This window comes from Theropithecus gelada, chromosome 1 (genome assembly GCF_003255815.1).
Source record: "Theropithecus gelada isolate Dixy chromosome 1, Tgel_1.0, whole genome shotgun sequence".
NCBI classification, from domain to species: Eukaryota; Metazoa; Chordata; class Mammalia; order Primates; family Cercopithecidae; genus Theropithecus; species Theropithecus gelada.
Genome location: NC_037668.1, coordinates 95116120 through 95140909, shown reverse-complemented (window position 1 = coordinate 95140909; position 24790 = coordinate 95116120). Strand labels below are relative to the sequence as shown.

Sequence of the window (24790 nt, the reverse complement as noted above, 5' to 3'; positions counted from 1 at the left end):
AAGGTGGTTGGTTTTCAAATGTTCAACATTCATTCAACAATGAGGCCAAATCTGTTTGGAGGAGAGCAGAGAAGGACCACAAGCTCTGCCTCTGCCTCTCCCCTACTGTTTACAGCAATCCTTCTCTGGTCCCAACTCAAACTCATCAAAACAGAAGGCTACAATCAAAGCCGGCTCCATGGGCATGTGACCTGTGAAGTTGCACATGCTTCAACAGTAGAATAGCTCTGTGTTTTGTTAAGTGCTTTGTTATCACTTTCTTAAAATTCTTAATAATTGTTGAATGATGGGCCCCACATTCTCATTTTGCACTAGGCCCCTCATATTACGGGCCTACTGCAAACTAACTACTGTACTACTACTACTGCTACTACTACTGTAGTTAGTTCAGCTAACTACGCTCGTAATCCTTAGCAGGTTAATATGCACTTTGGGAGTCTGATCTGAAAAGGGCCGTTGGAAACGCAGGCTCTCTGGGCCTATTCCAGAACTGCTGAATCAGAATCTGCATTTTATTTTTTATTTTAATTAATTAATTAATTAATTAATTTTTTTGAGACAGAGTCTTGCTCTGCCACCCAGGCTGGAGTGCAGTGCTGCGATCTCAGCTCACTGCAACTCCCACCTCCCAGGTTCAAGTGATTCTCCTGTCTCAGCCTCCCAGTAGCTGGGACTATAAGCGCACACCACCACGCCCAGCTAATTTTTGTATTTTTAGAAGAGACGGGGTTTCACCATTTTGGCTAGGCTGGTCTCAAACTCCTGACCTCAAGTAATCTGCCCACCTTGGCGTCCCAAAGTGCTAGGAAGAATCTGCATTTTAACAGCTCCCCTCGCAATTTGAAGGCACATTCAAGTTTGAGAAGTGTTGACTGAGAACACCTCCTCCCCAATATGCACAAAGTGGAGCTAGTTCCCCATCACTTCTCTGGTAAGCATGTGACTTGATCTGGCCAATGAGAATACCATATTTCCTGGTAACAATGATTACTTAGTTCAAGGATAAGCATGTGACTCCAGTTATGCCAAGCAACTTAAACATTGGAATTTGTATGGGAACTACTGAGCTGAGGCTGTCTTGTTTTTCCAGGACTGTAACAGTAAGGATGACCTGAGTCTGGAGTTATATGTGTAAGCCTAGAAATGATGCCAACATTGCAAAAAGACAAGGCAAGAAATGGGGAGAAACAGTCTTGATGCTAAGAAGTCAAGGATATAATACTCCAAAATGCTCAGCTTGCACTTTGATTATTTCTAGCTGAAAGCACTTGAGAAGCAGCAGTTGCAGAAAGCACCATCTGAACTGCCCTTTCTTACCTATAGCAAGCCATAAAAATTTCTGTGAGAAAGTTGCCTTCAAGTCAGGTGTGGTGGTGTACACCTGTAGTCCCAGCTACTTGGGAGGCTGAGGCAGGAGGATTGCTTAAGCCCAGGAGTTCAAGGCTGCAGTGAGCTATGATCACACCACTCCACTCCAGCCTAAGTAACAGAGTAACATCTCATCTCTTAAAAAAATAAAGGAAGGTGCAGCCATAAAAAAGAATGAGCTCATGTCCTTTTCAGGGACACAGATGAAGCTGGAAGCCATCATTCTCAGCAAATTAACACAAGAACAGAAAACCAAACATCACATGTTCTCACTCATAAGTAGGAGGTAAACAATGAGAACACATGGACACAGGGAGGGGAACATCACACACCAGGGCCTGTCAGGGGGCGGGGAACAAGGGGAGGGAGAACATTAGGACAAATTCCTAATAGATGTGGGGCTTAAAACCTAGATGATGGGTTGATAGGTGCAGCAAACCACCATGGCACGTGTATACCTATGTAACAAAACTGCACGTTCTGCACATGTACCCCAGAACTTAAAGAAAAGAAAGAAAGAAAGAAAGAAAGAAAGAAAGAAAGAAAGAAAGAAAGAAAGAAAGANAAAGAAAGAAAGAAAGAAAGAAAGAAAGAAAGAAAGAAAGAAAGAAAGAAAGAAAGAAAGAAAGAAAGAAAGAAAGAAGAGGAAGGAAGGAAGGAAGGAAGGAAGGAAGGAAGGAAGGAAGGAAGGAAGGAAGGAAGGAAGGAAGGAAGGAAGGGAGGGAGGGAGGAAGGGAGGAAGGAAGGAAGGAAGGAAGGAAGGAAGGAAGGAAGGAAGGGAGGGAGGAAGGGAGGAAGGGAGGAAAGAAAATAAAGAAAAGAAAGAAAGAAAGAAAGAAAGAGAGAGAGAGAAAGAAAGGTGCCTTGCCTGTCCTAGCATGAGAAGGTAACCCTTATTAGCCGTGACTGAGAAGTGATGCTGCAATGGATCCGAATAAATAAGCTTACTAAAATAATCCTACTCTTTTTTTTTGTTTGTTTGTTTTCAGATGTTTTATTATTTTCCATGGACACGTCTGTGGACACGCCTGTCTATTCTAGTTCTACTGCCATGCTGGTTTTTTTTTTTTTTTTTTTTTATTACACTTTAAGTTCTAGGGCACATGTGCATAACGTGCAGGTTTGTTACATATGTATACTTGTGCCATGTTGCTGTGCTGCACCCATCAACTCGTCAGCACCCATCAACTCGTCATTTACATCAGGCATAATTCCTAATGCAATCCCTCCCCCCTCCCCCCTCCCCATGATAGGCCCCGGTGTGTGATGTTCCCCTTCCTGAGTCCAAGTGATCTCATTGTTCAGTTCCCACCTATGAGTGAGAACATGCGGTGTTTGGTTTTCTGTTCTTGTGATAGTTTGCTGAGAATGATGGATTCCAGCTGCATCCATGTCCCTACAAAGGACACAAAATCATCCTTTTTTATGGCTGCATAGTATTCCATGGTGTATATGTGCCACATTTTCTTAATCCAGTCTGTCACTGATGGACATTTGGGTTGATTCCAAGTCTTTGCTATTGTGAATAGTGCCGCAATAAACATACGTGTGCATGTGTCTTTATAGCAGCATGATTTATAATCCTTTGGGTATATACCCAGTAATGGGATGGCTGGGTCATATGGTACTTCTAGTTCTAGATCCTTGAGGAATCGCCATACTGTTTTCTATAATGGTTGAACGAGTTTACAATCCCACCAACAGTGTAAAAGTGTTCCTATTTCTCCACATCCTCTCCAGCACCTACCTGTTGTTTCCTGACTTTTTAATGATCGCCATTCTAACTGGTGTGAGATGGTATCTCATTGTGGTTTTGATTTGCATTTCTCTGATGGCCAGTGATGATGAGCATTTTTTCATGTGTCTGTTGGCTGTATGAATGTCTTCTTTTGAGAAATGTCTGTTCATATCCTTTGCCCACTTTTTGATGGGGTTGTTTGTTTTTTTCTTGTAAATTTGTTTGAGTTCTTTGTAGGTTCTGGATATTAGCCCGCAATCAGGCAAGAGAAAGAAATCAAGGGTATTCAGTTAGGAAAAGAAGAAGTCAAATTGTCCCTCTTTGCAGATGACATGATTGTATATTTAGAAAATCCCATTGTCTCAGCCCAAAATCTCCTTAAGCTGATAAGCAACTTCAGCAAAGTCTCAGGATACAAAATTAATGTGCAAAAATCACAAGCATTCTTATACACCAGTAACAGACAAACAGAGAGCCAAATCATGAATGAACTTCCATTCACAATTGCTTCAAAGAGAATAAAATACCTAGGAATCTAACTTACAAGGGATGTAAAGGACCTCTTCAAGGAGAACTACAAACCACTGCTCAGTGAAATAAAAGAGGACACAAACAAATGGAAGAACATACCATGCTCATGGATAGGAAGAATCAATATCGTGAAAATGGCCATACTGCCCAAGGTTATTTATAGATTCAATGCCATCCCCATCAAGCTACCAATGAGTTTCTTCACAGAATTGGAAAAAACTACTTTAAAGTTCATATGGAACCAAAAAAGAGCCCGCATCTCCAAGACAATCCTAAGTCAAAAGAACAAAGCTGGAGGCATCACGCTACCTGACTTCAAACTATTCTACAAGGCTACAGTAACCAAAACAGCACGGTACTGGTACCAAAACAGAGATATAGACCAATGGAACAGAACAGAGTCCTCAGAAATAATACCACACATCTACAGCCATCTGATCTTTGACAAACCTGAGAGAAACAAGAAATGGGGAAAGGATTCCCTATTTAATAAATGATGCTGGGAAAATTGGCTAGCCATAAGTAGAAAGCTGAAACTGGATCCTTTCCTTACTCCTTATACGAAAATTAATTCAAGATGGATTAGAGACTTAAATGTTAGACCTAATACCATAAAAACCCTAGAGGAAAACCTAGGTAGTACCATTCAGGACATAGGCATGGGCAAAGACTTCATGTCTAAAACACCAAAAGCAACGGCAGCAAAAGCCAAAATTGACAAATGGGATCTCATTAAACTAAAGAGCTTCTGCACAGCAAAAGAAACTACCATCAGAGTGAACAGGCAACCTACAGAATGGGAGAAAATTTTTGCAATAATCCTCCTCTTTCACTAGCCTTATAGCCCTCCATATATCTCTTAGTGATTACCCTAGAATTTACTGCCCCTAGCCCAGACCCAGTCTTGTCATTTCTTCACAAAATGTGTCATTCTTTGCCTGAAAGGTATAAAAGTTTTCTACTTTGGCCATTTCTTTGGGTCTTCCCTCTCTTGTGAGGATCCCCATGTATATGTAAAATTGATAAGACCTGTATGCTTTTGTCCTATTAATCTATCTTGTATCAGTTTGGTTGAGATGGAGCAGGGAACCCTCTTAGGGGCCTCCTGGGGACTTCCTTCAAACATGGAAATAAAGGAAAATCTTTAGTTCCTTCAAGGGAAATTCCAGGCACCCAGCTAGCCTTGAGAAGTACATGAGCAACATGATAAACAAGAAGGTAATAACAGCTTAAAACAATAGCCAGGGAAGTTAAAGTCCCAAAATGTTTGGCTCCATGTAGAAACTAAAGATAACATCTCAGTCCCCAAGTTGTTTTTCAGAAATCTGGACCGTTACCCAATGGAAAATGTCATCTGCTGGCACACAGACCTCAGATAAGGGGGCACTGAGGACTGAACTCTGATCCCCATTCTTTGTCCTAAATTTCTTCCTGAGGGTCCTGGAGGAAGTCATGCCCACAGGCCAGAGCTCAACATTTCTTCCTGCTGATGCCAAGTTTTTAGACAAAGCTTTGCTTCCCTAACAAATCACAAATCAGAGAATCTTTTTGAATCCACGTATGACCTGTGGGCCACCCCCATCCCACACCCCACTTTGAGACGTCCTGCCTTTTTAGGTCAAATTAATATATAACCTCCATGTACTGATTTATGATTTTGCTTGTAACCTCTGCCTCCCCATCTTTTTTTTTTTTTTTTTTAAAGTTATTTATTTATATTTTTAATAGAGACAGGTTCTTGCCGTGTTGCCCAGGCTGGTCTTGAACTCCTGGGCTCAGACAATCCTTCCACCTCAGCCTCCCAAAGTGCTGGGATTACAGGCATGAGCCACTGTGCCCAGCCTGCCTCCCCATCTTTAAAAACTCTTACCTCTAAGCCATTAGGGAGTTCTGATCTTAAGCATAAGCTGCCAATTCTCCTTGCTTGGTGCCCCGCCATAAATGCCTCATTTTCTCCAGCTGAAAATCCTGATGTCAGTGTTTGGCTTTGCTGCGCCACCCAAGTTTGGTTCAGTAACAGCTCCTAGACCCAGCAGAAGATTCCACTTAAAAACAAAGATGGGCCAGGCGCAGTGGCTCACGTCTGTAATCCCAGCACTTTGGGAGGCCAAGGCAGGGGTATCACTTGAAGTCAGGAGTTCAAGACCAGCCTGGCCAACGTGGTAAAACTCTGTCTCTGCTAAAAATACAAAAATTAGCTGGGTGTAATGGTGTGTGCCTGTAATCCCAGCTACTCATGAGGCTGAGGCAGGAGAATCGCTTGAACCCAGGAGACGGAGGAGAGCTGTGAGCTGAGATCGCGCCACTGTACTCTAGCCTGGGTGACAGAGCGAGATCCCGTCTCAAAAAAACAAAACAAATCGACAACAACAAAAATCAAAAACCCAAAACCCCAAAGATGGGTAGAGGGGGTCTTTAGGCTCCCTTATAATGCCATTGCCTGAGCTCCTGGATCAAGGTGTACTTGAAGTTAAAAATCTATCCTTGGACCTTTTAGTTTCATTTAAGTTCATTGGAGTCAGGTTTTCTGTTTTTTGGTACTAAAAGAGCCCTGATGGATAAATCCTTGTGTTCACATTTGCCTAAGATGACTCTCAGAGGTAGAGAGATATGTTTTGCTATAAGGGTGTGTGCACAACAATATATGAACTCCTTGCTCAAATTATACAGTTTGGTTGTTAAGTTGCAGAAATTCACAGGATAATTACCAAATTTCCACTTTGTTTTGCTTTGGATACTAGTCCTTGATTAAAAATATTTTCTATTTGTGTGTGTTTTCCCGCTGTTTTAATACATAGAATTCAATTGTAGGTACTCATGGAGGACCAATCAATTCCCATGTGTTATAACATGTTTCCTTCTGGAATGTAACTTTCCTAGGCTGTTCACTGAGCCAACAAAGCTAAGAATAAATGTTCATATAAGGAATATATGCCTAAAAGCATAGCTCTAACAAAGTCCTCCCTCCCTCATATGTCCATTTTCTCCTTTAATTGTAGCTTATGTGCCATTATCTCAAGGAAATGATTAACCAAGCTTATCTTTAACACCACATCAGAGTCCTCTTTCCCACAAAGCATTCCAAACCATGTTTTATTTCCCTCTGACTTCCCTGGGTAAAGAATTTTCTCAGTACATGCTTGTTGAATTCTGTCAAATCTATACACACTCGCAAGCAGGGTAAAGGCTATAAAGTATTTTAAGGTTACAAATCTAACTTGATTATAGATCGCTAGCACTGGAAGACACCAAGAGTCATTAGCTGAATCCACCCTTACCGTAGATCAATCTCTCACTCTCTCAAGAAGAAAAAACATTATAGATGTAACTACAGCCCACTCTACTCCTTCCTTCTTCCTCCCTTTCTGCCCAGAGATAAGCTCTAAGGAGATGCTGGTGTATATCAATCTGATGCATGTTTTTGTACTTTTATGATGTATGTTAGTGTCTGAAAATTTACATAAATGGAATCATATTAAATGTATTTTCAGTGTGCTTTTTTTCACTCGATGTTACATTTTTTAGTTTACCCACATGGATCAACATGGCTGTGCCCTAGGACACACACCTGTACGTGGGCACAGGGAACCATGAATACAGCCGTTCACTGCAGCACGATTCATAACAGGGAAGAAGTAGAAACCACTCAGTTTAGAGGAATGAGTGAGCTATTTGTTTCTATAATGGAATGCCAATCCACAGTTAAAACAAATAACTTTGGTATTTTACCGAAGAGGGGCATGGTCCAGAGAAATTATGTAAAATGACAAATGTCACTCAGATGGATAATGGGAAATCTGAATCTGAAACCAGGACTCTTGAGTCTAAGTCTAGTGGTCTTTCTAATGAACCTTATCTTTTGTAATAATTTAATAATTTAAACTTCCAGAAAAACTGTGAAAACAATACACACAAATAATTCTCCTATACTCTTTACTCGATTAGTGATTTTTAACATTTTGCCACATTTTCTTTTCTTTTCTTCTAAACAGAGACAAGGTTTTGCTGTATTGACCAGGCTGGTCTTGAACTCCTGTCCTCAAGCGATCCTCCCATCTTGGCCTCCCAAACTGCTGGGATTACAGGCATGAGCCACCACGCCTGACCACATTTGTTTTATCCTCTCTCATTCTCTCTGTTTAGAGATATAATTTTTTTCCCTAAACCATCCAAGAGAGGTTGCTTGAATATATAATGGCCCTTTTGCTATAATACTTCAGTGTGTTTTCATATTAATAAAAATATGCTTCAAAATATCCATAGCAGAGATATCAAATGCAGAAAATTTCACATTGATACAGAATTTCTTTTTATAATCTATAGTCCATATTCAAATTTTGTTGAATGCCTCAATAGTATCCCTGAGAGAGAATCTCTCATCACATTCACCCTCAGCATAGGAGTCAGTCCTGGATTATGCATTGTGTTCAGTGGTCAAATCTAGTTTTTATTTGTTTATTTATTTGCACTAAACACATTTGCATTTATTTTCTTTTTTAAAAAAGCAAATGACAAAGACCCAGTTTACCAGTTTTCCTTTTTTAAACCTAAGCTTAACATTACATATTTAAACAATTGTCAAGACTTACTAAGTTGCCAGGATTCAGGCTCAGCTAGAAAACACCCTTAATTTATATTAAACCAGAAATGTTTTACCATTAATGCATTAATATATTTTACTACTAATATATTTTACTACTACATACTGAAAAAAAAATGAATTTAGTTCTGTAGAAGATTCGCCCTGGCAATGTTGACCTCACAGCGGGCCAACACTATGTGGCTCACATTTCAGACACAATGGAAAAGCAGATCCATGCTGGTGTTAGTGCACAATCTTGTCCTACACTAAAGAGTCAAGGCTCACCTTGGAGTACATTTAATAAAAAAGCAAAAAACATACAAATATTTACAATAATATATATTTTTTTGAGACAGAGTCTTGCTCTGTCACCTAGGCTGGAGTGCAATGGTGTGATCTTGGCTCACTGTAGCCTCTGCCTCCCGGGTTCAAGCAATTCTTCTGCCTCAGTCTCCCAAGTAGCTGGGATTACAGGCGCCTGCCACCACACCTGGCTAGTTTTTTGTATTTTTAGTAGAGACGCAGTTTCACCATGTTGGCCAGGCTGGTTTTGAACTCCAGACCTCACTTGATCCACCTGCCTTGGCCTCCCAAAGTGCTGGGATTACATGTGTGAGCCACTGCACCTGGCCTACAATAATTTTAAAGACAAAAAAAAAAAAGGTCCTATTAAGGGTCCCAACAATAAACTCAAAAGTCTATGACAAATAGAGGTTCCGATTAGCTGTTTATAAATACTTTAGGTGCAATTATTCTGAAAGGCAAGTTACCTTGAAATCTACAAATAATGTTTCTGTTAATCCTCAGATGGTTCTTGTTATAGTTTCGCATTTCTGTTAAGTGGATGCCTTGAATTACTTGTTATCCAAGTGCAGCAGCTGCTCCTTAACATTTGTTGTTAAAGACATTAACTGGCCATCTTCTTCTGTTTCTACTCTTTCTTGACCATTCTTGACAATTCTTTTTGTAGTGATTTTTCTGCCATTAATCATTTTAGCAGAAGTGTTATCGATTTGAAGTTGCCAATCCCACTACCACCAAATGATGTGGAAGAAAATGAAGCGAGGCCCCCGTGACCTAGTGACCCAAATGAAGTATTAATAAATCCTGTATCAAAAGAAGATAATCCACATCCAAAAGATGGAAATCCACTGAATGTGGAGAAAAACTACCCCAACCCTTGGCTTCTGCTTCCACGGGAACCCCTTTGATTCTGAAACAAGTCCTCAAAAGAGTCGTCAAAGAAGTCAAATGAAAATGGGTCCCTTCCACCAAAAAATTCCCTGAAAACATCATCTGGGTTACAGAATGTGAAACCAAACTCAAACGGACTGTCAAAATGACTTCCACCTCCTCCTCCACCATTTAATCCTTCTTTGCCATATTTGTCATAGATGTCCTGTTTTTTAGCATCTGACAACACCTCACACACCTCAGCTACTTGTCCGAATTTTCTCTCTGCTTCTTCTTTATTCTCAGTATTTTCATCTAGGTGCCACTTCAGTGCCAGTCTCTGGTGTGCCTTTTTAATATCCTCGGGTGAGGCCTGTCTCCACACCCCTAGAGCTTCATAGTAATCCACCATGATTTTGTTTGTTTGTTTGAGACAGAGTCTCGTTCTGTCATCCAGGCTGGAGTGCAGTGGCACCATCTTGGCTCACTGTGACCTCTGCCTCTGCGGTTCAAGACATTCTTCTGTCTCAGCCTCCTAAGTAGCTGGGATTATAGGCCTGCACCACTATGCCCGGCTAATTTTTATATTTTTGCTAGAGACGGGGTTTCAGCACGTTGGCCAGGCTGGTCTTGAACTCCTGACCTCAGGTGATCCACCTGTCTTGGCCTCCCAAAATGCTGGGATTACAGGCATAAGCTGCCGTGCCCAGCCTAACCCATAATTTTAAGAGATTGCTGGAACAGGTCTGAGGATGGAGGCAGCTGAAGGCAGGCGGGAGGCAGGGGCAGCGGCCAGGATCTCCTCTCGGCTCTGGCACTGCTGTGCTGGTGGTGGTGACTACTCACACTTTCCTCTCAAGCCTATTTTTTTTAAAATTTATTTTTATTTTTTAATTTTTAAAAATGTTTAAATTTTACTTTAATTTCTGGGATACACGTGCAGAACATGCATGTTCGTTACATAAATATACATATGCCATGGTGGTTTGCTGCACCTATCAACCTGTGCTCTTCCTCCCCTTGCCCCTGACCCCCTGACAGGCCTCGGTGTGGGATGTTCCCCTTCCTGTGTCCATGTGTTCTCATTGTTCAATTCCCACTTATGAGTGAGAACATGCAGTGTTTGGTTTTCTGTTCCTGTGTTAGTTTGCTGAGAATGATGGCTTCCAGATTCATCCATGTCCCTGCAAAGGACATTAACTCATTCTTTTTAATGGCTGCATGGTATTGCACGGTATGTGTGTGCCACATTTTCTTTATCCAGTCTATCATTGACGGGTATTTGGGTTGGTTCCAAGTCTTTGCTATTGTAAATAGCAATAAACATACATGTACAGATGTCTTTATAGTAGAATGATTTATAATCCTTTGGGTATATACCCGGTAATGGGATTGCTGGGTCAAATGGTATTTCTGGTTCTAGATCCTTGAGGAATCGCCACACTGTCTTCCACGATGGTTGAACTAATTTACACTCCTACCAACAGTGTAAAAGCGTTCCTATTTCTCCACAGCCTCACCAGCATCTCATTTCCTGACTTTTTAATGATCACCATTCTAACTGGTGTGAGATGGTATCTCATTGTGGTTTTGATTTGCATTTCTCTAATGACCAGTGATGATGAGCTTCTTTTCATATGTTTGTTTGCCACATAAATGTCTTCTTTTGAGAAGTGTCTGTTCATATCCTTTACCCACTTTTTGATGGGGCTGTTTGTTTTTCCTTGTAAATTTGTTTAATTCCTTGTAGATTCTGGATATTAGACCTTTGTCAGATGGGTAGATTGCAAAAATGTTCTCCCATTCTGTAGGTTGCCTGTTCACTCTGATGATAGTTTATTTTGCTGTGCAGAAGCTCTTTAGTTTGATTAGATTCCATTTGTCAATTTTGGCTTTTGTTGCCATTGCTTTTGATGTTTTCATTATGAAGTCTTTGCACATGCCCGAATGGTATTGTCTAGGTTTTCTTCTAGGGTTTTACGCTTTTGAGTTTTACATTTAAGTCTTTAATCCATCTTGAGTTAATTTTTGTATAAGGTGTAAGGAAGGGATCCAGTTTCAGTTTTCTGCATATGGCTAGCCAGTTTTCCCAGCACCATTTGTTAAACAGCGAGTCCTTTCCCCATTGCTTTTTTTGTCAAGTTTGTCAAAGATCAGATGGTTGTAGATGTGTGGTGTTATTTCTGAGGTTTTTGTTCTGTTCCATTGGTCTATGTATCTGTTTTTGTACCAGTACCATGCTGTTTTGTTACTGTAGCCTTGTAGTATAATTTGAAGTCAGGTAGCATGATGGCTCCAGCTTTGTTCTTTTTGCTTTGAATTGTCTGGGCTATTTAGGCTCTTTTTTGGTTCCATATGAAATTTAAAGTAGCTTTTTCTAATTCAGTGAAGAAAGTCACTGGTAGCTTGATGGGAATAGCATTGAATCTATAAATTACTTTGGGCAGTATGGCCACTTTCACGATATTGATTCTTCCTATCCGTGAGCATGGAATGTTTTTCCGTTCGTTTGTGTCCTCTCTGATTTCCTTGAGCAGTGGTTTGTAGTTCTTGAAGAGGTCCTTCACATCCCTTGTAAATCGTATTCCTACATATTTTATTGTCTTTGTAGTTTGTGAATGGGAGTTCACTCATGATTTGGCTTTCTGGTTGTCTATCATTGGTGTATAGGAATGCTTGTGATTTTTGCACATTGATTTTTCTATCCTGAGAGTTTCTTGAAGTTGCTTATCAGCGTAAAGAGTTTTTGGGCTGAGATGATGGGGTTTTCTAAATATACAATCATGGCGTCTGCAATCAGAGACAATTTGACGTCCTCTCTTCCTATTTGAATACACTTTATTTCTTTCTCTTGCTTGATTGCCCCGGCCAGAACTTCCAATACTATGTTTAATAGGAGTGGAGAGAGAGGACATCCTTGTCTTGTGCCGGTTTTCAAAGGGAATGCTTCCAGCTTTTGCCCATTCATTATGATATTGGCTATGGGTTTGTCATAAATAGCCTTATCATTTTCTCAAGCCTAGTTTTTAAACAATTTATTACTGCTGAATCTGAGCATGTTTCACAGATATGTCTTTTGTAACTCCTCTATTACACACAGCTGCTGACTTTAATATACTCTTGAGTACAACCGCTATATTCTTGGTATTGTACACCTTATTACTTACTACCAAGAAGAAGCCTCCAGTCCTTCATGACAATTTAAAGACACAAGTTAAATACCAGTCCCCATCCCTTGAGGAATTAATAGTACAGCACAGACACATGGGGTGCGAGTGAAGTGAATACATTCAAAACCAGCTCCACCACTTATGACCTAAGTGGTGCGGGGCAAGAAAAAGCATCACTCTGACTAAATTTCCTCAGTGTAAAATGGTGATAATAATATCTACCTCACAGGTTGTTTGGAAGATTAAATTAAATAATGTGTGGGAAGAGCCCAATATGAATTCATAGCAGATACATTTTCTTTGTGCACTGAGATTTAGTTTCTGTTGAGTTTGTGTGTTCGTGGTTATGACACCTAATACCCCTAAAAACTATTCACAGTAGGAGATGTGGGAGCTGACACTTAAGTCATTTCTTCCCCAGTTTATGACAAGGTTACCTGGTTTCCATTCAAACACAGACAAAGGTGCTTTCTCTTTTACATGCTACACCACATCAAACTTAGTATCGTGCAAAAGATTTTTGCTTACACAGTCATAGGAAAGAAAATTTGCATCAGTTTGCTTGAATATTTTGGTTAGCCATACTTTACTCACATTCTGAAACTCAGTCATGTAATTCAGAGGGGTTTTTCTCTTCTTAGATGATTCGCAGTATATTTATCCAGGCATAATCACTGAGATGGAAAGATGACAATTATAAGCATTTATACAAGTAAAAGTATTAGAATTTTAGTTCTATTTTAGACTTCCAAATAGGGTGCACAATGAATTGATAAGGCAATCCAGTGGTTCTTCACAGGTTTCTAATATTTAGGGTGTTTTCATCAAGCTGAATTGCATTTATTGCCAGTTCTTCCATCTGCAATTGCAAAGAGGGTGATGTAGGGAGGAACTGTCAGGATAGCATGAGGTTTAACTCCAGTAACAATTTACTGAAAATAACATCAAATATTTATTTCCACTTTAGTACCTACCTAATTTCAGATAATTTAGCTTACAAGATAAAACAAACACCATTGGTTGTTGCTAACCATTATTAAAAGACAATAATGTAAGTTCTAAGAGCCTAAAAATACAAAGCTTTTCTCTTCTTTCTTTCTTTCTTTTTTTTTTTTTTTTAATTTGGAGAGTTGTATTAGCTAGGGCTCTAAATTGAAAATAATAGAAGCCCAACTCTAAGGAGCTAAGGAAAAAACAAGGCTGTATTATAAAGTTTCTCATGGGTCATGAGTCATGAATATGAACCCCGTTAACAATTAAAGCAAGGGATTCTAATGCATTCAGGGTTCTCATTCCATCATTTCTCCGTTCTTTTCTGTGGATCTGTTTATTATTCTTCTTATTCTGTGTCTATAAGCCATCTTCCTTTTATTCTGGTCACATGGAGAAAAACAAGATTGACAGCTTCTGAACTTGCCACCTAACATTCTGTCACTGGAGGGAGTCTGTCTCTTTCTCAGGCCTAATTGTAAAATTACTAGTGAAAATCTTTGATTGGTCCAGCTTGGATCAGGTGTATACTTCACACCAATCAACTGCTGCTAGCTAATCAGAGTGATACTGAAGGAACATGTGGATAGGAGGAAAAGAGCAGGTCCTAGAAGAGGAGAACTGGTGAGACAATAGATGACTGCTGTTATGGACAGAATTGTGTCCCCCAAAATCCATATGTTGAAGCCTTAAGTCCCAATGTGACTGTGTTGGTGATAGGGACTTAAGGGAAGTAACTACGATTAAGTGAGGTTATAAGGGTGAGGACCTAATTCGATAGGATCAATGTCCTTATACAAAAAGAATGAGATAGCAGAAATGTTTCTCTCTCCTTCTCTCTGCATGAGCCTAAGGGAAGGCTATGTGAAGACAGGGCAAGATGGTCATCTGCAAGCCAGAAAGAGAGGTCTCACCAGACACCAACCCTACCAGCACCTTTATTTTAGACTCCTAGCCTCCAAAACTGTGAGAAAATACATTTCTATTGTTTAAGCCACCCAGTCTGTGGTATTTTGTTATGGCAGCCTGAGCAGACTACTATAACCACCATATGCATGTACTCCATCCATTCTCTGAAAAAAATATTTTCTGATTACCTATTACATCCATTAGGATCAATTCAAACACAAATAGCAGAATCTGCAAGAACAGTGATATTAGAACCTGACTCTCAGGTAAAAGAAGTTGAGGAAAGTGATCCAAGGCAGCTCCTCAAAATCATCAGATATGTGGGCTCTTCTGTCTTCTGCTCACCATACTCAGTGCACAACTTCTATCTTCCAGGTCACCTTATGGTTTCAGATAGGAGCTGGAGCTCTAGATGTCATGCTCACTTCTCAGTCAGCAGGAAGGAGGAAGAGGGAGGAAAATATTCTCCATTTGTCTGTCCCCACTTTTTAATAAGACAGCTTGGAAATACCTCTACCAGTTTCTGTGTATATCTCATTGGACAGAATTCAGTCACATGACCACACCTAGCTGCAACGGAGGCTGGAAATGTATCTTTTTACTGGTAGAATTGCTATCATCAATGACGTAGGGGTTCTGTTAGGAAGTAAGAATTTGAGAATGGAAGTTGAACAGACAATTAGTAGGCTCTGCCACAGTTATATAAGTCAGACACTGTGGTAAATGCTGTATTAGTCCATTTTCACGCAGCTGATAAAGACATACCCAAGACTGGGCAATTTACAAAAGAGGTTTAATGGACTTACAGCTCCACATGGTTGGGGAAGCCTCACAATCATAGTGGAAGGCAAGGAGGGGCAAGTCACATCTTATATGGATGGGAGCAGGCAAACAGAGAGAGCTCATGCAGGGAAAGTCCCTTTTTTAAAACCATCAGATCTTGTGAGACTTATTATTATGTGAACCGCATGGGAAAGACCTGCCCCCCATGATTCAATTACCTCCCACTGGGTTCCTCCCACAACACGTGAGACTTCAAGATGAGATTTGGGTGTGGACACAGCCAAATCAATGAAATGCCAACTACAGCTTCATTCAGAAAATTAGCAGGCTAGATAAAAACAAAATTTAATAACATTTAAAATAATAATAAATAAAATTTCCCCCTGTGGATTATCTCTAGCTGACTATATCAAGTAAAATCATCTGTGATTTATAATTGAAGTGACACATTATGCCAAACTTCCTACTGGCAGTTTATTAGTATTATTATAAAGATATTTGGCTGGGCATAGTGGTTCATGCGCGTAATCCTGGCACTTTGGGAGCCCAAGGTGGGCAGATCACTTGAGCCCTGGAGTTCAAGGTCAGTCTGGACAACATGCTGAAACCTCACCTCTACAAAACATTAGCCAGGCATGGTGGCATACGCCTGTAGTCCCAGGTGCTCGGGGGGTACTGAGGCAGGAGGATTACCTGAGCTTGGGAAGTGGAGGAAGTCAAGTCTACAGTGAGCCGAGATCACGCCACTGCTCTCCAGCCTGGGCAGCAGAGTGAGACTCTATCTCAAAAAAAAAAAAAAGACATTTAATTAATATTCTGTAAGTTGATTGCACCTGTTTGTTTGCTCATTTTCTTTAACATGCTACACCCTTAGTCTGCCCCATTATCAGCCAGAGAGCTATCTAATTAGTGTGGTGGCTAAAAATATTTCCCCCCAGAGAAATGAAGGATAGTGTTCGCCCACTGAGGTGTTATTAACTCTGCCACATGAAAGTATTTGAAGAAAGGGTTTCAGTCAAAAGCAAAGAAGATGGTTGAAAATGACTGTCATTGGCCGGGCGCGGTGGCTCAAGCCTGTAATCCCAGCACTTTGGGAGGCCGAGACGGGTGGATCACGAGGTCAGGAGATCGAGACCATCCTGGTGAACATGGTGAAACCCCGTCTCTACTAAAAAATACAAAAAACTAGCCGGGCGAGGTGGCGGCGCCTGTAGTCCCAGCTACTCGGGAGGCTGAGGCAGGAGAATGGCGTGAACCCGGGAGGCGGAGCTTGCAGTGAGCTGAGATCCGGCCACTGCAACTCCAGCCCGGGAGACAGAGCGAGACTCCGTGTCAAAAAAAAAAAAAAAAAAAAGAAAATGACTGTCATTTCAATGACTCCAATGACTGTTGGAGTGGTCCTAGAAAATAAAACAAAGCTGCATAGATGAAAATAAAAACACATAATTTTACATTATGTCATTGCTTTCTTGTCAATTATAGAGTGGCAGTTTAGAGAAAAACAACAATGGTGACGACTAAATAATGGAGTGTTGAGGAAGAGCCTCAGAAACCACATTGAGATCTGAAAGCTCTTTGCCTTCATGAATTACTGTTTTCTCTCTCATGAGAAGCAGATGGAATGAATAGATTGGACCATTATCTATTGTTCATTCATTCAGTCAACAAATATTTATTGAGCACCTACTGTGTGCCAGGCACTGTTCTAAGCATTAAAGGTTTATAGGGAACAGAGTAGACACCACTCCTGTCCTTCTGGATCTTATATTGTAGTGACTGACAGACAATGAACAAGATTAATGAGTAAGATGTGCAGTATGTTCATGGTGAGTGTTGTGAAGAAAGGTAAATCAGAGGAGACTAGAATGCACGGGGCTGGAGGAGGTTTGTCATTTACATGGAATGGCTGGGGAGGGCCGAATAGGAGGCAATAGGAATTCTGAGAGGTATCGTGCTAATGAACAATTCAGAAGGGAACAGCAGGAGCAAAGATCCTGGGGTGCTTACGAGGTTTCCAGTGTCTGGAGCTGAGTGATTAGAGGGGAGGATACTGGGACAGAAGAGGTAAACCAGGTGGGGCCTCCTAGGTCATTATAGTGACTCAGACTCCTGTTGTGTGTGGGATGGAAAGCCACTGGTAGATTTGGAGCAGACAAGTATAGTTGTAGCAGGATCATCTGGCTATGAAGACAGACCTTTGGGAGGCTTTTGTAATAACTCAGGCAAGCGATGACTGTAGTTTGAGCTAGGTGGTTGAGTTGAGGTGGTAAGACGTGATTCAATTTCTGAATATATTTTGAAGGTAGGATGGATAGGGTTTCCTGATGGAGTAGATGTGAGGAATGAAAGAAAAAATTCAAGGATGGCACCAAGATTTTTGGGCAACTAGAAAAATGGCAACACTGTTTACTGAGATGGGACATCTGTGAGAAGAGGAAGCTTGGGTCTTAAACACCTTGATGATAGATAAATGAAGATGCTAAGTAGACAGTTGAATCTGGAGTTGAGTCTTGAGTTCAAAATAGATATTGGGTTAGCCTGTTCTTATAACATGTAGATCGTGTTTAAAGCCACAAGAATGGACAAGATCACCAAAGGAGAAACCAAGGCCTTCACTGTGGGGCCTTCAATATTTAGGTGGCAAAGAGACTAGAAGAAACAAGAGAAGTAGACTGAAAATGAGTGGTCAGAGTAAGGGGTCAGGGGTGTGTGGTGTCCTTGGAGGAAGAAAGTGTTTCAAGGAGGAGAGAGTCAACTCAAATTTTCTCAAGCAAGGTACACCAAGATCAGTATCCCTGTCCCAGAAAGTAGGACAAGGAGAGAACATGAAACTCCAGTGACTGCCCAATATCACATACTTGGCATGCAGTAAACTTGAAATTCAAAAAGTAAATTTGAAATTCAAAAGCCCAGATTGTGGCTAGGCACGGTGGCTGACACCTGTAATCCCAACACTTTGGGAGATCAAGGCAGGAGGATTGCTTGAAGCTAGGAGATCAAGACCAGCCTGGGCAACTTAGTGAGGTAATGTCTCTACAAAAAACCAAAAAAGTTAGCCAGGCATGGTGTGTGCACCTATAGTCTTAGTTATTCAGGAGGCTGAGGCAAGAAGATCACTTGAGCCCAAGAGTTCGAGGATGCAGTGAGCCATGATTGTACCACTGCACTCCAGCCTGGGCGACAGAGCAAGACCCTGCCTCTAAAACAAAACAAAACAAAACAAAATAAAATAAAAAAGCCCAAAAAACCCCCTCCGATTGTTTGACCTTAATCCAAGCTCTTAAAACGAAAAAGTTAAAGAAAGTTTAGTCTACCTATTTGTAATATCGGTGACATTTGTAGTTCTACATGCTTTTCTGATTTTTTTTCTAACCGAAGATTTCTACTTCTTAGTAAAACAAAAGCAACAAAATGGAAAAGACAATGTAAGAGTTTTCATAAGTGCCTCAAAAATTATCATTTCATTAAAGCAATGAAGATGGGTTGAATCTATTAATATCATTTATTGTGTTTGCAAAGTGCTTCTGTTTTTTTGTTCTTTGTTTTTCTGGCATTAGAATTGCTTTTCTTCATTGCTCTGTGTTTCAGCAGTCTCCCTCCTGTTCTTCAAAGAGTTCTGCATGGGCTGCCTCTGTTCAATCAAATGGAATCTTCAAAGTAACACATTGAATGGGATGTGCAATGAATACCGAAAAAAGAATGAAGCTCAAATACTTGGCAGCCGGCAGTTTCTTAAAATCCTAATCTCTTCATTTGGTGAAATACAAGTGATTTCCAATTTCAGCAACTAAGATAAAATAAATATTCTACATTGAACCACAAAGTAAAATAATGCTGAACTTTGTTTAAATGCAGGTAAGACCGGGTGCAGTGGCTCATGCCTGTAATCTCAGCACTTTGTGAGGCTGAGATAGGAGGATCTCTTGAGTCTAAGAGTTTGAGACTGACCTGGGCAACATGGAGAAACCCCATCGCTACAAAAAATACATTTTAAAAATATAGACAAGAAGAGATTTGCAATAAGTATCACAGCAACCAATATCAAATGAATATAAAATTTTGCATATTTACTATGAGATCCTGAACACTAAAACAAAAGATCAGGAGTGTGAGAGGAATTTAGGGTTATGCTGTTTAATAGTTGGACAAAAACAGTTCTGCACTACCTAAGTGTGCAAGCTTTTAGAGTTTTCTCGTCCTGTTTCCTCATCTCTTTTTCACTCCACTTAGTCCACTGACATTTTCTGCCTCTCCTCTCAGGTACCTAGTATTCCTATTCTTACTGTATCAAAATTCCTCCAGTGCCTACTTCATGCTAAGCACTCTGCCAATGCTTTCTTTTCTTTTTCTTTTTCTTGACACAGGATCTTGCTTTGTTGCCCAGGCTGGAGTGCAGTGGTCCAATCTCAGCTCACTGCAACCTCTGCCTCCCAGGCTGAAGCAGTTCTCCTACCTCAGCCTCCTGAGTAGCTGGGACTGTAGGCACACACCACCACATCCGGCTAATATTTTGTAGAGATTGGGTTTCACCATGTTGCCCAGGCCTGTCTCACTGTACTGAGCTCAAGTGACCCACTGGCCTTGGCCTCCCACAGTGTTGGGATTACAGGCATGAGCCACCGTGACCAGCCGGCCAGTGTTTTCAAATGTTATTTAATTTAATGTTCTCAACGAATGGCCAGAGGAAGATATTAATAGGATCTTTTTTAAGGAAAAAGAAACTGAATCCCCCTGGTTAAGGGTTTGCTGGAAACCACATTGCCAGGATCTGAGAAAGGTAGATTCTTTTTATTTATTTATTTATTTTTGAGGTGGAGTTTTGCTCTGTCGCTCAGGCTGGAGTGCAATTGTGTGATTTCGGCTCACTGCAACCTCCGCCTCCCCAGTTCAAGCTATTCTCCTGCCTCATCCTCCCAAGTATCTGGGATTACAGGTGTGCGTCACCACACCCAGCTAATTTTTTGTATTTTTAGTAGAGACAGGGTTTCACCATGTTGGCCAGACTGTTCTCAAACTCCTCACCTCAGGTGACCTGCCTGCCTCAGCCTCCCAAAGTACTGGGATTACAGGTGTGAGCTACCGCATCCAGCCACAAAGGTAGATTCTAATCTGATCTGTGTCTTCTAATGCCCACTGTTCTCCCATTGCTTAATATCATCATGTGCTAGGCTGTTCTTGCATTGCTATAAAGAAATACCTAACCATCCTTTTCTTGGGGTTGCACTACTGTCTAATGAGTGCATAATCAGGGCGGTACTGCTAATGCCTATACAACGCACCTGCATCAACTAGAACTTTGCTTTACCTTGGTATGATTTTTGGAAAAATGAAAAACCTCTTTTCCATGAAATTGAAAAAAAAATGTTTTGAAAAGGAAAAAAAGAAATACCTGAGGCTGGGTAATTTATAAAGAAAGGAGGTTTAATTGGCTCACAGTTCTGCAGGGTGTACACGAGGCATGGCACTGGTAGCTGCTTTGCTTCTGGTGAAGCTTTGGGCTGCTTACAATCATGGTGGAAGGTGACGCGGGCGCAGGCATTTCATGCAAGGAGAGCGGAAGCAAGAGAGAGAGAGAAGGGAAAGGTGCCACACACTCTTAAACAACCAGCTCTCTTGAGAACTCACTTACTACCAAAGAGATGGTGCAAAGTCATTCCTGGGAGATCTGCCCCTGTGATCCAGTCACCTCCCACCAGGCCCCACCTCCACCCAATACTGGGGATTACAATTCAACACGACATTTGGTGGGGACAACGTTCAGACTACATTACACCACTTCATGTTCTAGTGTAAATATATATTTTGCTAATGTTAAATCAAATGTATAATAGATCATTGGTTTGGACTGAGCTCCTGTACTAGGCTTAACAGACAAAACCAAAGTGGAGTCAGTCATGCTGAAGTTCTACACCCACCTGCCGAAACTAGGATCTTTATCTGACCTTTCAACAAACCAGGACACAGATAACAGCCAAATCCCTAAACAGGCCAGTTTTCGCCAGGATGATAAGAAAGTTCCTTAAATCAACCTCCTCTGCTCAGCTCATCAGAACACTCATTCTGTTTTATAGTATGAGGTGTTGCCCGATTCTAGATTGCAAATAAAAGCCAATTAAAATTTTTAAAAAATATTTTTAAAATTCTTTATTCTTTTTAATAGTGATAGGGTCTCACTATGTGGCCCAGGCTGGTCTCGAACTCCCAAGCTCAAGCAATCCTCCCACGTCAGTCTCCCAAAGTTTTAGAATTATAGGCATGAGCCACGGCACCTGACCTCAATTAAGATTTTTGTTGTTGTTGTTGTTTTTGTTTTGTGAGGTGGAGTCTCACTCTGTCGCCCCGGCTGGAGTGCAATGGTACGATCTTGGTCTAATGCAACCTCTGCCTCCTAGGTTCAAGCAATTCTCCTGCCTCAGCCTCCTGAGTAGCTGGGATTACAGGCACATGCCACCATTCCCAGCTAATTTTTGTATTTTTAGTAGAGACAGGGTTTCAGCATGTTGGCCAGGCTGGTCTCGAACTCCTGACCTCAGGTGATCCACCTGCTGCAGCCTCCCAAAGTGCTGGAACTATAGGCGTAAGCCACAGCACTTGGCCCCAAATAAGATCTTAAAACTGAATTTGTTGTGATTTTGTCTTTTGACACTAAACATGATACCCAGTCTAGAAGTCATAGAGAAAAATGGCAACAGATTGACTACATACACCTTTAAAACTTTTGTTTGGCAAAGGAAAACATGGAGATAAAAAGATAACACACAGGCTGGGAAAACATATTTAGAACATATATAACAGAAAAGATTTATGTTAAGCACTCCTGCAAATGACTAAGACTATAACCAACAACTCAGTAGAAAAATGACCAAAGAATATAACAAAGGTGAACCAAAAAATAAGAATTATAAAAAAGCAATAAACAAATAAAATATTCAACCTCATCTTCTGAAAAAATGCAAACAAGATGCCCATCAGGTTGGCAAACATTTTACATACTAATAATATTGGCATACTCTTTTTAGAGAAATAATTGGTTACACTTACCAAAATCTAATTTTTTTTTTTTTTTTTTTTGAGACAGGAATCCTGGGCTCAAGTAGTCCTCCCACTTCAGCCTCCCAAGTAGCTGGGATCACAGGAGCACACCACCACACCTGGCTGCAAAATGTAAGTGACTTTATCTTCCTTTCTTTCTCTTGACCCAGCAATTCCACATTTAGGTATCTGTCCCTGACAACCCAACACATAAAATTCTTATATGTGTATAAGCATATGTACAAGAGAAATTATTAAAGGAATAGGTATACTAGTGAAAAATTGGAAATAACCTAAATGTTCATTAATAGATTTAGTAAATATATTATTGAAATTTATTCTATAGATTATTAGGGCAATTGTTTAAAAGAATAAGGTAAAGCTATGTATAATGATATATGAAGATTTCTGAGACATATTGTCATGTTAAAAATAACATGTCATAGGACAATATCATATTTCACCATTTTAATAAAAATAGTGGGAAAAGCCCCATAACTTGTTGAGAGTCATTACCTTTGATGATGGGATAGAAGTGGGAAAAAAGGTGGGTGAATAGGAACTGTCACTTTTCACTCCATTTACATTGGTATTACTTTGATTTTTAAAAAATGTGTTTTCATGAATTACTGTGTAGTTTAGAAATATAAATGCTTTCCCTTTATTTTACTATTGTATTCTTTCTCTCTTGCTCTCCTTTAATAAAATTCTCAGGCAGGATGTGACAGAAAGAAAACAGTAACTTTTATTAACTTCCGTATCTCACACTTGTGTTCCAGTGTTTGGCTATTTATGATTTCCTTCCTGTGCTCTGACAGTCTCTAATTTTAGGTATGCCTTTATGGTTAGAAACAGCTTTTTGTTTTGTTTGAGTTTTTAAGCCAACAATCTCAGGAAAGAGCTATGCTTCTGTAACACTGTTGTTTAGGGTTTTATTTTTTGGACCCTATCTCATAAAACTAGCCCAGAATGCTTTTACTACCCCAGACAAAAATGGACCATTTAAGAATAGGTTCCTAATTTGTTGTTAAACGCTAATTATGAGAATTAGATAATAACTTGTATTCCTGAAAATAAGCATAATGGGAAAGCATCTTCGGGAAATTGATGGGAATTCTGGATATAAAAGATGCAGTGTGGTTATCTTAAATTGAAAAGTGAAAATAGCAAAATGGCTAAGAAAGCCTTAACATAAAACATTAATTGGGGTTTAATGATGTAATCTTAGCAGTGGGAAAGACACATAATAACATTCTATCAAATCTTTGTCAGCCTTCCTTGTAATTTTGTCTTAACTATAGCATTGAAGAAAGTTGTGTACAATTCATTTTATGAATCAGAATCCATTTATTTTATATTGTTTTCATTCTTTTACCCAAGAGAGATTCATAACTTGTTTTTAATCACTTCTTTTATTTTAAACCAATAGTGTCTGCCAACTGGGTAATATTTCCCATTAAAACATTATCTTCTATAATTGATATAATTGCTTCATAAAGAGATAAACCACAGCATAATTCCACAGTCTTTGGGTTTATAAAATCTAATTATGTTCACAACACAATATTTTATTCTTAGTGATCTTAAAAAGAACATAAACTTGAACAAAGCCCAGACATTTATGGTAAAGTAATTGGGAAAATCAAGTTAATTATTGCATATAGAACTGCCTCTATTAGCAGCCCCTGAGACAAAGCCCTTTTTGCAGTCATTAATCTGAGTATAGGAAGGTTTGGTTCTGGTCCCCTGAGCCTGCATTAACAGCCTGTGGCTGAAGTGCAGAGTAAGGTTCAGTCCTAAAGTACTGGCTTCTCAAGGTTTGTCCAGGACCCCAGTCTCCTAAGTACAGAAGAACAGAGCTCCTAGCCTCAGCTTTTCATGTTGCTTCAGAGGCAAGTGTGGAGAAGAGAGAGGGAGAGGCAGAGGGTGCAGGTATGACCTCCAAGGTGTGTTTCAACAGGAGATTTGCTTTCATCCATTGTACATTTGAGGATTCTAGAACAGATTGCTTTTTTTTTTTTTTTTTTTTTTTTTTTGAGATGGAGTCTCTCTCTGTCACCTAGGCTGGAGTGCAGTGGCACAATCTTGGCTCACTGCAACCTCCATCTTCCAGGTTCAAGCAATTCTCCTGCCTCAGTCTCCTGAGTAGCTGGGATTACAGGCAGGCACTGCCATGCCCAGCTAATCTTTGTATTTTTAGTTGAGATTGGGTTTCACCATGTTGGCCAGGCGGCTCTCGAACTCGCGACCTCAAGTGATCTGCCTGCCTCAGACTTCCAAAGTGTTGGAATTACAGGCGTGAGCCACTGCGCCTAGCCAACAGATTGCATTTGGAGAAAGACAATCAATTGTTAAAATTTATTTTTGAAAACCTTTGCTCAATGTCATAGTCATGTGCTGTCTCTTTGTGAAAGGGAGAATGACTAAATATGTAAGAACTAGCCACTCAAGGGAACATACTGGAAGGCCAAACAGCAACCCACATTACCTGAGAACCACATCTTAAAAACTCAT

General features: G+C 40.3%; 1 non-coding gene and 1 pseudogene across 1 annotated transcript; one reads left to right on the top strand and one right to left on the bottom strand.

Annotated features, from left to right (window-relative positions):
* Positions 1-9073: 9073 nt before the first annotated feature.
* LOC112636700 lies at positions 9074-9804 on the bottom strand (annotated as a pseudogene).
* Positions 9805-20444: 10640 nt separating this feature from the next.
* Positions 20445-20570, top strand: LOC112616300. Its single transcript, XR_003117610.1, has one exon. It is a non-coding gene; the product is annotated as a U4atac minor spliceosomal RNA (small nuclear RNA).
* Positions 20571-24790: the final 4220 nt, after the last annotated feature.